General features: G+C 41.8%; 1 long non-coding RNA gene across 3 annotated transcripts; it reads right to left on the reverse strand.

The window, feature by feature from the left end:
* Nucleotides 1-1,020: 1,020 nt before the first annotated feature.
* LOC131229085 (uncharacterized) lies at nucleotides 1,021-6,682 on the reverse strand. Of its 3 annotated transcripts, none has more exons than XR_009163169.1 (4): nucleotides 4,459-4,985; nucleotides 4,248-4,354; nucleotides 3,978-4,162; nucleotides 1,021-1,143 (listed from the first exon to the last, which is right to left on the reverse strand). It is a non-coding gene; the product is annotated as an uncharacterized LOC131229085 (long non-coding RNA). The 3 variants fall into 3 exon arrangements; XR_009163168.1 differs by lacking the exon at nucleotides 1,021-1,143 and adding an exon at nucleotides 6,661-6,682 and having other exon boundaries at nucleotides 3,467-4,162; nucleotides 4,459-4,688; XR_009163167.1 differs by lacking the exon at nucleotides 1,021-1,143 and having other exon boundaries at nucleotides 3,467-4,162; nucleotides 4,459-4,986.
* Between the last annotated feature and the right edge of the window lie 9,222 nt (nucleotides 6,683-15,904).

The raw sequence follows: 15,904 nt of genomic DNA on the forward strand, positions 1-15,904 counted from the left end.
GTGGTTGATTGTTTTACTCTTCTAATTTTTATTCTTTTTGTGGGATGTATATATGGTGGTGAATGTTGTAATTATTTCAAGCTTTGTGAGAATGTTGTAATAGCTTAGAATTTACTTTCTGCTATTCCTTTATAAGCTTGTTTTTCAATTTCATTTTGAAAGTTGTTCCAGCAAGGTTGCCCTGCCATTTTTATGGTGTATGGCTGTCCCTAGAACAATACATCTTTAATTACAAGTTATTTCAATTCAGTTCATATTTGTTTTTGTATTCCTCTTCGATTTGAGACTTGATACAAAGACCTTTCTAGAAATAAGGTTGTCCTACCATAAACTCTGTTTTTGGTGTAAGGTTGTCCTTAGAATAATATTTGTATCAACCTCTCAAAATCTGAATTTTGAGGTTGTTTTACTTTCCTGCATTGTTATTTAATTTGGCTATCATTTTCTTTATCATTCCGCTGTTATAAGTTTTTATTTGGCATTGTCCTATTCACCCCCCCTCTAGGACATATGGCTTGGCCTTTTCACATCATCCAACCATGTCCAAGGGGCAATGGTGAACAATAGGGATTCCTAACTTCACAATCAAAATAATGGAAAGGGAATACTTAAAGCCATTGCAGATCTATTGTAATTTTAGTCACAACAAACCATTAAAAACTAGAGGTATTCCTTATAATCAAACTAAAATCAACATTAGTTCATTCTAACATGAATCAAGCCATAGAGTCATTCTCATCACGCCACAAGCTTCACCTCTTAGCCCTAGCTAAGAGGTTTAGCCCGACATGATTGGGCTAGATCTCTTAAAAATCATAAGAAACAAAAATAGTAAATAAAATAAATAAAATACTAAAAGTTTCTCTCTCTCTCTCTCTCTCTCTCTCACTGAATCATTCGATCCATGTTCTCTCTCTTCTCTTTCTTTTATAAGAGTGGTGAGGCGATGGAGAGCTGTGTAAGGGCTGGAGTCGGTATGTGGAGAAGATCTCCTTACGCATTATGAGAACTGACTTCCTTTCACAGCAAGGAATCGGCAGAAGAGGTGTTACAGCTTATGTAGTCGGTGATCAGAAACTTCTTGCGGCCCGTTGTTCATCTTCCAATCAATTCTTCCAGCATGGAAGTGGATAAATCTTCTATCTCTATCATTTAGATGGTTCAGATCAAGGCCACAACTTGACCATGGACGCACAACCGCCCGGAATGTCCGGGTTTCTTGGACATGCGAAGCTCTTTACGCAGGGGCTGCGCTGATGCTTGGTGGGGCCCACTTCAGCTAAATTTTGAGAAATCTACTCCATCCAATTGATTCCTCTCGGAATTTCAGTCGTAAATGTGTATTTTTTGCCTTCTGTTGATGAGGTCCACAGGATCTTTTGCTCTGCCGTTCATCTTACAAGTGAATGTAATCTATCCATGTGTGCATGCATAGGACCATGAAAAGGCCTTGAAGAGGGTCATGGACACCTCCTTCTCATGATGGACGACTCAGATCATAAAAAAGGATGATGATGGTGGGCCATTGCATTACCTGATGGAGGGCCCTGTGTAACAGAGACTTCGGTTCTCTGTTAGGAAAGCGGGTGGATGCGTGTCAACCTGTAGTCAAACTGCTTGTTGGCTCGGTGCGATGTGAGTGCACAATTAGTGTGTACTCTCTCTCACATAAATGGGTCCCACCTTGATGTCTATAAGAAATCGGATCCGTCTATCCATTTTACCAAATCATTTAAGGTATTTCAACCAAAATTGAAGTATATTCGGATATCAGGTAGGCCCTATATTGATGATCTGTGGGCTGATTCATCCATTGGGCCACTTTCACAGGGATCTGGGGATTGAAATTCGACGTGTGTGGTTAATTTATGGCCCTCAGGCCATATTTTAAGTTTCAAGCTGAACGTATAGTGGGAACCCTGTGATCTTAAATTTTGGAAGCTTTTCAGGCCCGTGTAACGTGAGTGACTTGATTTTCTTGAATCTCTGGCATGTAATTTCTTCGATCTTGGTCCCCTGGGGTCTGTACCTTGTCTTGGTGACTTCGGAGCATTAATTTCATACTTTTACTACCCTTTCCAGTCCAGGCTCCTACGTACACGCTGCATCACAAACACGAATAAAATGGGCTATTAAACAGTATTATACTCGTAAAATTAAGTAATAATTAAGGTCTAATATGCAATATTTGACCCTTAACAGGGTCCCATGCCTTTTAATCTCTCTCTCTCTCTCTCTCTCTCTCTCTCTCTCTCTCTCTCTCTCCCTTTTTTTTAAAAAATTTAAAAATAAGAGCCTTTTAAAAGTCATCATGAAACAACTGTCTATTTCGAGAATTAATTAACATTAATTAATTATAGCAATGCTCAACTGCGCACTAGTTCTCATGAGAACCTGTGAAAACTTTTTCAAAACTCATCTTCCATGATATGTGCATAAAATCTAAGCCATCCATGTGATGTAGCACCCCATGAAACTTCGAGGCCCAAACTTTCACACTGATCCAAAACTTTGGTAGGCCATGGCAAAAGAAAGTGACAAATGAAGGGAGGAAATTGTTTCCTTTTTCCATGGCCCACCAAAATTTTGGACCTGGGTGAAATTTGGGCCTTAAGGGTTTCATGGGGTTCTGCATCACATAGATGGTTCATATTTTACGATCATGTTGGATGAGTTATGAAAAAGTTCTCATGAGTTGTGAGAATTGGTGGGCTGGTGAGCATTCCTCTCTCACACACATATTAGGGATTATTCTTTGTTGCACATCTTGGCTTAATCCGACTAGATCTGACTTGATAGTGGTTTGACTAGTATTATTTTACCCGTGAAAATATTTTGGTTAGATATTTTTGAACCCTGAGGTGTTTATAATGGATAAGCGAGTAGTTTTTAAAGGTATGGGTGTAACTGTAATTCAATATAACACTGCCAAACTAACCGATAATTTTCATGTGTATTTCATGTGCTTCGTAATAATTGATTTATTTTCATGTTTAGGTGGCCCTTTGATGGATATAAGTATAACAGACAGTCAGATAATGGGAAAAAATTGAAGCAACTATATGACTAGAATTCTCATCAAATAAGCGAATTATTGTACTGACAACCACATAATGTATTTTAAAGGTGATCTATGTATATTGATGGATTCAAGTGATAGTTGGCGTGTACAGGTTACTTAGATTGTCACTTTGACAGTCATCTATAAGAGACTGACAAGATGAATCCAAACGATAAGACAGCTAGGGACAAGATAAATGGATCCAAATCTTAATTCATCATGCAAACCAGCGGTGGTTGGTTTACTAATATGTATGTAAACTGTTACATATTCTCTTCCTGTTGTGAGGGTAAGTTGATTGGACAGTTTTTTTTTTTTTAAATAAACGGGTCAAAATAACACGGTACGGGTTATACAGGCGGGCCCGTGGTCGGTGAGATTGCAGGCGCTTGTCAGTCCGCAGCCCAGTTTTGCCGCCCATAACTCGGACGACCCTCAGACTTGAACGAAACTCGATCCGGATCGTATAACACTCTTTCAAAGCACCAGATAACAAAGAAGAAGACTAAAAGAAGCTCTGTTAAGCAAGAAAGTGACCAACCCTCGATCAAAATGGCAATTGATAATCTAGGCTGTCAGAGTCAAATCCAAGCCGACGAAAGTCATTCCAATGCAGGAAAGCATCAAAATAAAGGTTTAAGTGAACACATCAGCACCCAAAGTGATCTAATCATTGATCAAGAAACCCATTTCATTAATTCAACAAATCCAACCATACACAAGGAAAACACCAGTACATGAAAAGAGACACAAGCTGATAAGAAGGCATGAAGAAACCCTAATATCCACCGATGTAGTCGTCATCGTCATCCTCATCTTTGCACTCCTGCTCCCTGCAGTCAGCATGCGGAGCAGGAATGATGAAGTGTTTAGACGGAAGATCATTGACTGCAGCAAGAAACTCGTCTGCGAGTACCTGCCTCCATAAAGCTGGCTCGAGAGGTGTGAGCGGAACCGAATGGATTTTGTCATTTGTCGGAGAAGTCGCTCACCTAGATACCATTTGTAAGTCTTCGGATCTGCAAGGAGGCGACACTGGCATGACCTGGCAAGAGCTTCAGCCCCGAAAGGCCATATATACACAGCTACACAAGTGTAAGGCTGAAGATGGAACTGAGAAAAACTAGAGGTAGTCAGTCAACAAAGCATCAACATAGACTGAAAATTTCCAAGGTCAAGTACTCACATCTCTCCAAGAAAGACCGTCAATAACGGCTCTCCAGCTAGCTGCTGAGATACGTTGGGACCATTGTCAACCGATAAGTTGGGGATCTTGATCTTTAAGTTGTGATGCTAGACGTGGAAAGTGCTTGTAAAAACAGATCTATACGTTTACACGAGAAAGTAAGGGTAAGTGCATGGGCAAATAAGAAGAAGTTGCCAACAAGAGAGTTTACCTCAACCAAAGGCTAGAAGTCTGTGAAAGACTCGGTGGTGCGGGAAACTTTGTCAAGACCATGGTAAAGTCGAGCTAAGATGACAGCATTTCAGTTGTACGATGACGAAATATCCTCGGTTAAGCGAACCAAGCACGCATCCGCTCGTTCCCATGGCAGAAAAGGAACGAGCCTAGGGTGAAAAGGATCATATATAGCGCGAGCCTTTTAAAGAGCAACTTCGTTGGTAGCTGGGATGACATGACCAAAAGTGTTGGTGAGCCAGCGTAGTTTCAATTGCTCACTTTGGAACTCAAGACAAAGGGGGAACAACACCAAGAAGATAAATCTAGTCCTCATTGGCTAGAGGAAGTAGATTCTCAATATTCGAGATCGGCGACCTTCCGAAAGGAAGCCCCGTATGAATATACACATCCAATGGTACCTCACTCACCACAAGGCAATTGGAAGGTGTGCGTTTCGTCTCACCACCATTCACAAAGGGAATAATCAAGAAGCGGTTAGCAGTTGGGAATATAAGGGTATAGATTCCGAGTGGTTGCTCACAGGGAAACCACTTCCCCCAGACTTCACATGAACCCCTCCCTTTGAAATCAGGCAGCAGCATCTCGAGACCGGCTGAAGCCGACAAATGCCCCCAGCCATAGGAATGAAGGCTAGATCGACAAGTCCCCCGGCAGCGGGATCGACACGGCCTCAGTTTCTTCTCAACATAGCTATACACAAGCAGTTTAAGGTAAGTACCCCTTCCATCTTTCTCAAATTTCGTCATGACTTTTCACATAGAAAGAGGACTCATGCAAACATTAAATCATCAAGTTGAAAACTCCAATTGCATACCATGTGTACATGAGTTCTCTTTCAAGCCCCACAATAAGACCAAGAGGTTCTTAAAGGTGATGCAAGGCTGCTAAACCCAGCAAGGAAGGATGGGCCTCATTCAGAATACATTTTAGGGCAAGCCATCCCGAGGACCCAAGAACAAAGAAGGCCCCCCAAACATACTCAATGCGAAAAGTTGGCTATCTTTGGGCATTGATGGATCCATGCAACTATGGAAGGTAACAAAGTGCCATGCTACAAGTCTACCTGTGGCACATTTGAAATCAAATATGACTTTGGTAAGAAATAAAATTGGAAAAGATCCTTACCCTCCACTTGATTGCAAGATCGTGGCCCAAAAGAACAATTAAAAAAATTAAAAAAATTTTAAAAAAATATCCATTTGAGTAGTCGAAAGGCCAAAGAATGCCACACGAACTACATTGGTGTGAAGATGTCCAAAAGGGCCTACAAAGAACTTGCTAAGATTCATTGGAACATGAGTATCACCAAATCCCTTTTACAAACATACAGGTGGACTCTTAAAAGGCAAGTTAGGATCCACTTGAGGATTTAAATAACCAAGTCACTATGATTAAAACCCACATGGGCCAAACAGGAAATCCATGGCCCACTCAAGTATGAAAAGAGAATCAAAGAGAATTGGTCATTTAGTGCACATCCACATAAGCCCTAAAAGAAATTTTGGGCCCAATTAAGTACAAAAATAAAAAAAGGAATTGGTTACTTTGCCCACATGGGCCTACGGAGAAAATCAGGTCCACTTAAATTCAAAGGAACCAAAGGAGTGACATGGGCCACATCTCTTGTTTACATTAGAAGATTCGGTCCATTTCAAAGAAATTTAGAGGCAAAAAAATCTGATGTGGGCCATCTTATCCTCATTGGGCCCAACCACCTTCAAGAAAGAAAAGGAAAAAAGAGCATGAAAGAAAAGAAAAAGGATAAAAGAGGAAGTAGAGAAAAGAAAGAAAAATGACCAAAACAAGTCTTAGGTCCACCCAAATGCACATAGGGCCCTAGACCTTGCTTTGGGCCCACTTAATACAAGGCCAATCCAACTCCCAAGTGATGAAGTTCCTCATGCAAAAACAATGTACATGGAAAACCGTATCTCACAAGCATGCTGGGAGTAGAGAAGAATGAAAAGAATAGCAAAAGAAAATAGAAACTTGAGCTCCCGAGCCCTGGAAAAGGAGAGAGCATGTGGGTTTTAATCTGAAGGGAAACTCCATCCAGCTCAATCACTCTTCCACCTTGGCTAAAGATCACCTTGGAAAGGGAGAGCATGTGAGAAAAGTGAAAGGAAGAGAAACAAATGAGAGAAAGCAAGAAGAAATGAAGAAAGGAAATGCTTACATCGATCAAAACTGGAAAGAAGCTCCTCTTCATGCCTCAAGCTCCTATGAACACTAAAAACAGAAGAAAAAACAAAAGGAAAAAGGAAAAGAGAAAGAGAAGGAGAAAGAGAGAACTTATAGAATAAGGAGCAAATGGGGGTGAAATTTATAGAATGAGGCAAAGCCCCCTGTTATCCAGCACCCTGTAAAAACCGGGGTGCAAAAGATGTTTGGGCGAGACATTGTGTGCCACCTGGTATTCCAGATTATGCTCCCCTGTTTCGAAAAAAGAGAGACCTTGGGAAGGTCTCTTCCAAGGGAATTTGTAAAACTAGATTACATGAGAGGGAAATGATGGAAATGGGATGGAAATTTTAAAATAATGTGAAAAACTAGATTACACGAGAAATTGGGAAGAAATTGAAGAGAAATTGAAAGAGGAATAGTGTAGAAAAGAGAAATTTTCAAAAATCTTTCAATAAAAACAGGTATCGATCATGACTGTTGATTTGTGATCCGATGGACTATAGTAAAAAACTTTGTTAATAAAAATTGGCATCGATCACGACTGTCGATTCACATTTTGATGGACCAGATCATTGTAAAATTTTCCAAAAAAAAAATCTTTCAAGAAAAACCAGTATCTATTGTGACCATTGATTCGCGATCTGAGAGACCAAATCAATTCAAAACAATATGTCATTTCAAAAAAATATGTCAATAAAAATCGGCATTGATCATGACCGTTGATTTGTGATCCAATGGACCAAATCATTTCAAAATTTCTAAAATATTTCAATAAAAGTCAGTATCAATCAATCGATTCATGATCCGATAGATCGGATCACTTCAAAATTTTTTAAAAATCTTTCAATAAAAACTGGCATCAATCGCAGTTGTCGATTCACGATCCGATGGATGAGATCATTTCAAAATTTCTATAAAATCTTTCAATAAAAACTGACATCAATTGAAACTGTGGTTTTTAGTCCGATGCTCTGGATAGCTTTAAAATTCTTCAAAGAGAATATATAAAAGCTTTGTTCATCAACAACCACTGATGGGCGAAATAACAATTTGGATTATCCAAAAAGTCCCTTGCGGATCTCTGATAGTAGTGAAAAATGAACCGAATGATTTATACTCTTTTAAAACATCCTAGGGAGGCATACATCAACATTGAGACAATGGAACCGATCGATGAGAATCTTGATCACGATTGCCCAACCAATCTCGATCATGATCTGTACGCATGGAAAGAAAGACTGGATTAACATGCTTAATCATTATCCCCAGTGGTTCTTAACCTAGATCATAGCCAACCGACCATGAAAAGACGAATCGACCCCTTTTGCTTGTTTCCAATAAAAACCAACTCAAGGAACCCATGGGCATCCCCAATTGTGGCGACCAAGCGAGTAAGACTTATTTACAAAGTCATTTGCAAAAAAAAAAAAAAAAAAAAAAAACCCTACGAAGTGTCACTCCCTTGAGTGGGGTGACTTTTACAATTAAAAATAAAAATAAATAAATAATCCATTTTTTTAAGCGTAGAGTGACGGGCTTCTATATCTCTAGGTTTCCCTGGGGCTATTAAATTTGTATGCATGGGAAGTGTAGACGATTTGAACTCCACTAACAGTTTGGTCATACCAAATGCTAAGGTAAGGGTAGATGATAAGCTAAACCTCAGTTAGAAGAAACCATCTAAAATGGTGGAAAAGACAAGTTACAACCTAAGTATCAAAATTAGCAAATTGCATGAAAAGAGGTCACTAACACATATCTAGTCTTGGATACTTGCGAAACTTGATCAAGTCCAAGTCCGCATAGTGAGTTCCCCATAAGGCCATAGAAAGCATAAGGCAGCTAACCACTTTGATGACTAAGCACAAACATTTACTCCTATGGTGAGTTGGGAAGCAATGACCATTCCATCTCCAGTCATTATTGTCGTAAGGCCACAGAAAGCATAGGGGCTCTACTGTAACCCTCCACACACTTGAGGGAGCTCGTGTGCCAAAGTAAGGAGTCCTGTGCCACCTGAGCGGAACACTATGTGCCACTTGCCACGTGGTAGGCTCCCTACTTTAGCAAGGAACACAATACGTGTGCCTTTTCCCCCTTTTTCACCTTGGTTTCTGTGCCCTGACGAATGGACTCCTATATCCATCTTTTACACTCCAAATTACGGCCCATGCCATCCAATCCAATCATTGAGATCTTGCCATGTGGCAATCTCAAATCCCAACCATCCAACCCATCTTCAACTCTGGACTTTACAAGAATTACAAGAAAACCAGGTAAGGAGGCTATAGATAACCCCCTCCCCTTCGTATTTGAATCACATAGAAAAATTGAGAACCCCTTTAATCCAAAAACCAAGCATAATCCAATAAATCCTTACCCATTCAGAAATCTCTTAATCATTCCTTAAGCCCCTTAGCCTAGCCATTCCATCTCTCCACTAAGGAGAGGGGAAAACCATATGAGAGAGTCCAGCCCTGGTCAAGTATAGCCTAGCCGAATCTATAGCCTCCTAAGCTAGTTGCTTAACTTAATCCCTGCGACACAACCTTCCAATCCTACCATCCAACTTTAAATGAGCTCCGTCTAATCTGGACATTAACATTGTGCAACATCTTTCCCCTTCTTAACCCTCTGGTCATTTCTTCCATAGAATTTCATACATAGCATTCTCACCCAGTCAACTCGAGTGTATGCTCTGAGGCTTGTCGAGTTCCTCGGATCCTGCCCATTAAAAACTCGGATCTACTGGCTATTCCGCTCATCAAGTAAGCGAGTCAAGGCAGATTTATCTAGCCCAATACATTGCTTGTTAGCAATGGTGCATTAAACACAACATTCTACACACATAACATACATCAATGTGTAAGTACTAATTAACCCAATCATTAAAAGTTCGAGAGATCATGTAAAGTAGGGATCGTACATTTGTATGAGCAAACTGGGTGCCTAACACCTTTCCTCTCTGTAGCTGTGGTTCCTTAGAATCTTTAGTGGCAAATCAGAGAGTCATCTTAAAGCAGGGAATCCTCAAATTCTCTATTCAAATGTTTCTATAGGGTCTAACCAACTGTGGAATCAGATTAATTGGCTAGTGGTGACTCTAATCAAATATAACCTCTTTATAATCACACCTGTAAGTGCTTCAAATATAACCTCTTTATAATCACACCTGTCACATGAGTGTGATCCGCCTGGGGTCTAGCATCCATAGTGAGACCCAAAGGCGTCAGACTATGATCAAGTTGCGACCAACCTCCAACCCTATGCATGTGTGAACAACACAAGTGCGTGCATGAACCCAAAGCATAACCAACATGCAGACGACGTTCAAACGATGATGGAGGAAGAAAATCCTCAACCAGTTTCTTTATTTAGAAACTCAATCAACCCACGAATCCATGTGGGGTCTCCTTCATCAAATCCACACGGTCCAACTCAGTAGATCTTAACCGTCCAAACTCCGCACTCGTGTGTGAGTAAGAATCCATATCAAAATCACCCACTACGCAAAGACCATTCGAAACAGAAACTTTTTCATTTTCTTCCTCTTTTAACCACAATCTGTGTAAATCATTCAAGGATGATTTAAACCATCCATGGAGGAGAACATCAACACAAATTCACATGTAAGAAACAAAATGGATTTGGTTCTAGAAGGCGCATGATAAAACAATTAGCATTATTCTCTCATGATCGAACACGGAGGCCCTGTTTGTTAAATCTAAAGTTTGAAGCTTGAATCTGAAATATGAATCTAAAGTTTGAATCTGAAATCGGAAAACCTATTTAATAACGATTGGAAAGAAGGGTTAGAGTCTAAAAATTAAGTATTGAATCTCAAACAACCTACTTGTTAACAAACATCCGAAATGCTTGAAATTTGTTAATTTGACCCATTTCCGTGTCCCATAGTAATAGTCGTGATTGAATCCCTTCCATTAAAAACTTCATGGATTTCACCGTTTGTTTGTTTGTTTGTTTGTTTGTTTTTTTTTTTTTTTGCATCCAACCATTTCATAAGGTCATACAGACCTAGATGAAGTGTCACGCCCCAAACCCGGAAATCGGATTTACGGGAATCCCGATTGCCGAATCTGGTGCCGACAGCCTCCGTAGTACCCCGTTCTCAGCTCCTAGCATTCAAATGTTAGATTTCGATCCTGAGATCCTACAGGAGGTTTTATACACACACACACACACACACACACATATATATACATTTAACTCGTAATAAGCATAACCACAAGATTACCCAATTCACAAAGGCAACATCATCAGCACATATCCTCTAATATAATCATTTGAGTACAATGCTGAAGGGAAATACATAAATTAAAAATTAAGCTCCGAAAGGCCGCAGCATGCTCCAAGCTTAACACTGCCGCAACCTAAACATCACCTGCACGCGTCTATCGTGCATAAGCTTATAAAAAACTTAGAGGATGGTGTAAGTGTGTGCACAAGGTAAGCGCCAAGTATTCAATACAATACCATCATCATACAATACTGGAGATATTGTTAATCCATAAATCGTACATTATCGGAATAAGCAGAAAGACTGACAAGATCATAAATCATAAGATAACAGAGTAAGCAATATAGGACAACTATGCAAATAAGGAGCCAAATATCAGATGCTGAGGATGCGATGCAATATACATTCCTAATGAGTAACACAAGTAGCGTCAGTCGTACCATATGCCACGATGTAATGCAACGTGCAGTGCGAATGGAATGACCATGCTGGAGTGTGAAGTCAGGATAGTAGTATGTAGTATCGCAGGCTATGGGGTTTATCACAATGGACTTCTATCCAAACTAGTCCCATACCTAATTTGGATAGTCAGACTCAATGTGGTAAGCTCCTGATCTCAAGTTAGTCGCGCGCCCCAACCGAAATTCCGGCCATTGCGAAGGCACACATAATAAATAGTTACGCACTACCAACCCAAGTGGATAGTGAATGAATGAATGCATGAATGAGTATGCAACTCCTGCTCACTAAATCCACATATCAGTACAATTCATCTCTAGGATCATCACCGGGGTCTATTACACTCTACACCAGCTTGCCGCCCCTATCCGAGCGCACAACTGAGTAAGTGGAAGACACCTCACTATCCGCCTGTCAATATCGGGCCCGACTCGTCAATAGCGAACTCATTCCTCAAGTTGGTCAAACTCAACCTAGACATTGCCCCCTCACTCAGGCGAGTAAGGTCACACCCCTTCCCAACCGACTACGAAATAGTGGGAGACGCGGCCTACTGGTATACGGCCCTCATGCGCTCATATATCCACTCGGTCTCGACGTTGGGGCATCTCCTAGCCACGGAGGTTTAGGAATTTTCACTCAGGGACATTTATGGCACCCGTATGCTAGAACCAAACATTTTTGATGTCCCATTTGGCCATCCACGATATGCCTGTGAAGGCTACGGCCCTGATGTTGCTAGGGCATATAGTAATCATAATGTGAGATGCATGAGTCATACAATCCAGTCATGCATCAATCCTGCGCATACGGCGTTCTCAAGTGAGATAACCTCCGCCTATTAGGGAGTCTCATAACAACATGCTCGATGACATATGCAATGATCAATTACATCTCATAACCAACATGCAGATGATGCGTATGGGCATGTATCATGATGTTATGCTGTCACGTACTCATAATCAGTATCAATAACCGACATCGACCATCAATCACAATAATGTGGGCATTTAACCAACATTGTCCCCCAAGGAGTGGTGGACCCATGGCCTTACACTAGGGCCAACCATACAACACCATGGGTCCCTCTTAATAGCGTAATACACACCACGATGGACCTTTCACATGGGCCTAACATACATCACAATGGACTCCATCGCCTGACCCTCCAATGCATCACAAAGGGCCTTAACTATGGATCGCATATCATCATATAGGTCTCGACAATCGGCCTCGGCCTCAATTGATAATCAGTCTCGATCGATATTCGGTAATCGGCCAAGATAGGTCAGAATCGGTAATTGTCCTCGATCGATAATCAGTCTCGATCGATATTCAGCAATCGGCTAAGACAAATCAGAATCGGTAATTGGCCTCGATCGACAATCAGCCTCGATCGATAATCAACAATTGGCCAAGACAAATCAAAATTGGTAAGTGACCTCGATCGATAATCACCCTCGATCGATATTCGGCAATCGACCACGATAGTTGGGATCGGTCAATAATCGAAATCGGCAAATCGGTCACGACAATGGCACCGATAACCAATAGATAAACAAAGCGGGGTCCATAAATGATCAGCTGATTAACCATAGTATAAGGATCGGTACTCGGCTGTGGTTATATTAACTCCAAGAGCACGGAGCTATCCGTCTACGGCAAATGGGCCCCACTTATTTGGGTTAACCCATGAAGAGAATGGCCTAACAAGGCCTAAGGGAAGGTTACAATGTGGACATTTAACCGTCATTGCCCAATAATGTGGACATCTAACCAATATTGCTCACAATGAGTGACCCACATAAGGCCAAATATATAATGGGCCCATAGCCTCACACAATGATCTCATAAATCAAGCAGGTCGCATCACATGGGCCTAATGCACATCGCTATGGGCCGCCTCACATGGGTCGAAAATACATCTCAATGGTCCTCATCATATGAGAAGGAATATATCACAATGGCCTCACTAAATGGGTCGAAAATACATCACAATGGGTCACAACGTATGGGCCGAGTATACATCTCAATGGGCCATGACTCATGGGCCTCATTACATCATAATGGGCCGCAACCGTTGGCCTCAAATACAATAAGTGGACCACATCAATGGGCCTCATACACATCAAGTGGGTTGCATCATATGTGCTGCACTAATGGGCCTCGCCCATTGGCCTCGGATATATTACAGTGGGCCATGTCTCATGCATGGACCTAACAAAACAAACAGATGGCCCACACATGGGCTAAACACATCGTAATGGGCTACATACGTCACAATGGGCCGCACTAATACATCAAGGTGGGCCTCATTTTATGGGCCGCACCAAAAATCATTTCAATAGCTGTAGGTCTAACATGTGTATTATTACACCCATGGCCCACGTATGATGATCAGCACTGTCCAAACATATCCATGTAAATCGGCGCCAACCAAACATTGTCCAGCACTATCCCAACATTATGGACGATGTGGATACAAAATACGTACATCTAGGCGGGCCGCACAAGTGGTCGGTATGGGTGAAGTACACACAACATGGTGGGCCTGTACAGTGTAGGCAGGCCCAGCACATACATCGGGGGGGGGGGGCAGTCCCACCATCCATCGGGCTAAATGGTGCGGATATATAATACATTTATCCTGGTGGAATCACACATTGAAATGGGCCTTATATACATTATATTGGGCCTCGACCCATGGGCCCCAAATACATCTAATGGGCCGCATCACAGGGACCTCATATATAACAAGGTAGGCCTTAATAATGGGCCACAAATATGGTAAGTGGGCCACACCACATGGGCCACATGTATATCAAATGAGCCACACTCAAATATAAGTGGTGATAATGATTTCCACTACTAAAATTTCCAAGGCCTGCCATAACATTTATTTCCCATCCAATCTAATCATAAGATCTCAAGGATTTCAAAGGTAGCCATTCAATCCTCACCGTGCACTATGGTCCACTTGATAAATAAATCTATCTTATTTCCGTCCCAAACCTTAAATTCATTTTCCAAAAATGGTTGGACGGTTGGATGAAACACATGCATCATGGTGGGATTACACTACAATGGGCCTTATGTACGTCCCATCGGGCCTTAAGCCATGGGCCTCATAATATGGGCCCTATACAAATCAAAGTGGGCCTCAACAAGGACCACCAATACATCAAGGTGGGCCTCAACAATGGGCCTTAAATAATCTCCAAAATGGTTGGACGGTTTGGATGAAACACAAGCATCATGATGGAGCCCACACTAATGGAGAATGTGGATTACAATACATACATAAGTGGATTCCATGTGGGGCCTACCATAATGTTTATTTTCCATCCAACCCGTTGATAAGGTCATTCAAACTGGGGGCCCACAGTAATGTTTATTTGCCACACAACCTGGGCCCACTTTAATATTTATTTTCCACCCAACTATTCATAAGGCCACGTGGACCAAGGTAGGGCCCACTATAATGTTTGTTGGCCATCCAGACTGTTCACGGGTCACGTGGACCATGGGCCCACGGTAATGTTTATTGCCATCCAACCTGTTGATAGGGTCTCACGGTCAGGGAGGGGGGCCCCACTGTAATGTTTATTTATTATTATTATTATTATTATTATTATTATTATTATTTTACCCAACCTGCTGATTGGGTCATGTGGACAGGGAGCCCACTGGAATGTGGTCCCCAAATCCAGTCCACCCATTATGTGTGTCCCACTGGACTGACGGTCCAGACCAAGTTTCGGCAACATCCAAAACTCAGGTAGGCCCCACCGAGTGATTTCTATATATTTTAGGCATGTCTTCATGATTTTAGATGGTACGGCCCACCTGAGTTCCGTATACGGCTGATTTTGACAGGGGACCACTGCCCCAAGGGCCCACCCAATGCATGGCGTTGATGTTCGAAACGCATCACGGTGGGGCCCACAGCTGGGCCGTGAGGCCCAGTCCATTTGTCCTCCCGCAGCGCAGGACGTTGGTGCATCCTTGGGCAGTGTCGATGGCGGCAGCAGTTCCTGCTGCCTAAAATTATTATTTTTTTTAAATAAAAATTTTATAGTTTTTCTGGGGTAGGGCCTACTTCAGATCGATCCGACCCATCTATTGGATTCTACAGCCCATGATCGACCAATTGATATCAATATGCAATGTGTTTTTGGCGAATAGGAGGATCAAAGTGGGTTTCAATGGTAATACCACTATTTCCTATGGTATGGCCCGCTTGATTGCCAGATCAGCCTCATCCTTTGGCTCAACGCCTAAAATGGGTTGAGAAGTGAAATGGACGGCGTGGATTTTATACATACATCAAGGTGGGGCCTGCATGAGCAGCCCACCCCAAAGCACTATTCTTCTTCCTTTTTTTTTTGCTTGTTAGCACACCACCATGTCAGTACACACACTCCACGTTAGCCGCTCCTTGTCCAGCATCCCCTGGACGTTGGACAGCATGGATATAACACAATCATCATGGTGGGTCCCACGTGTAGGTGGCCCACGT

The sequence above is a fragment of the Magnolia sinica genome, chromosome 16 (genome assembly GCF_029962835.1).
Source record: "Magnolia sinica isolate HGM2019 chromosome 16, MsV1, whole genome shotgun sequence".
Taxonomy (NCBI): domain Eukaryota; kingdom Viridiplantae; phylum Streptophyta; class Magnoliopsida; order Magnoliales; family Magnoliaceae; genus Magnolia; species Magnolia sinica.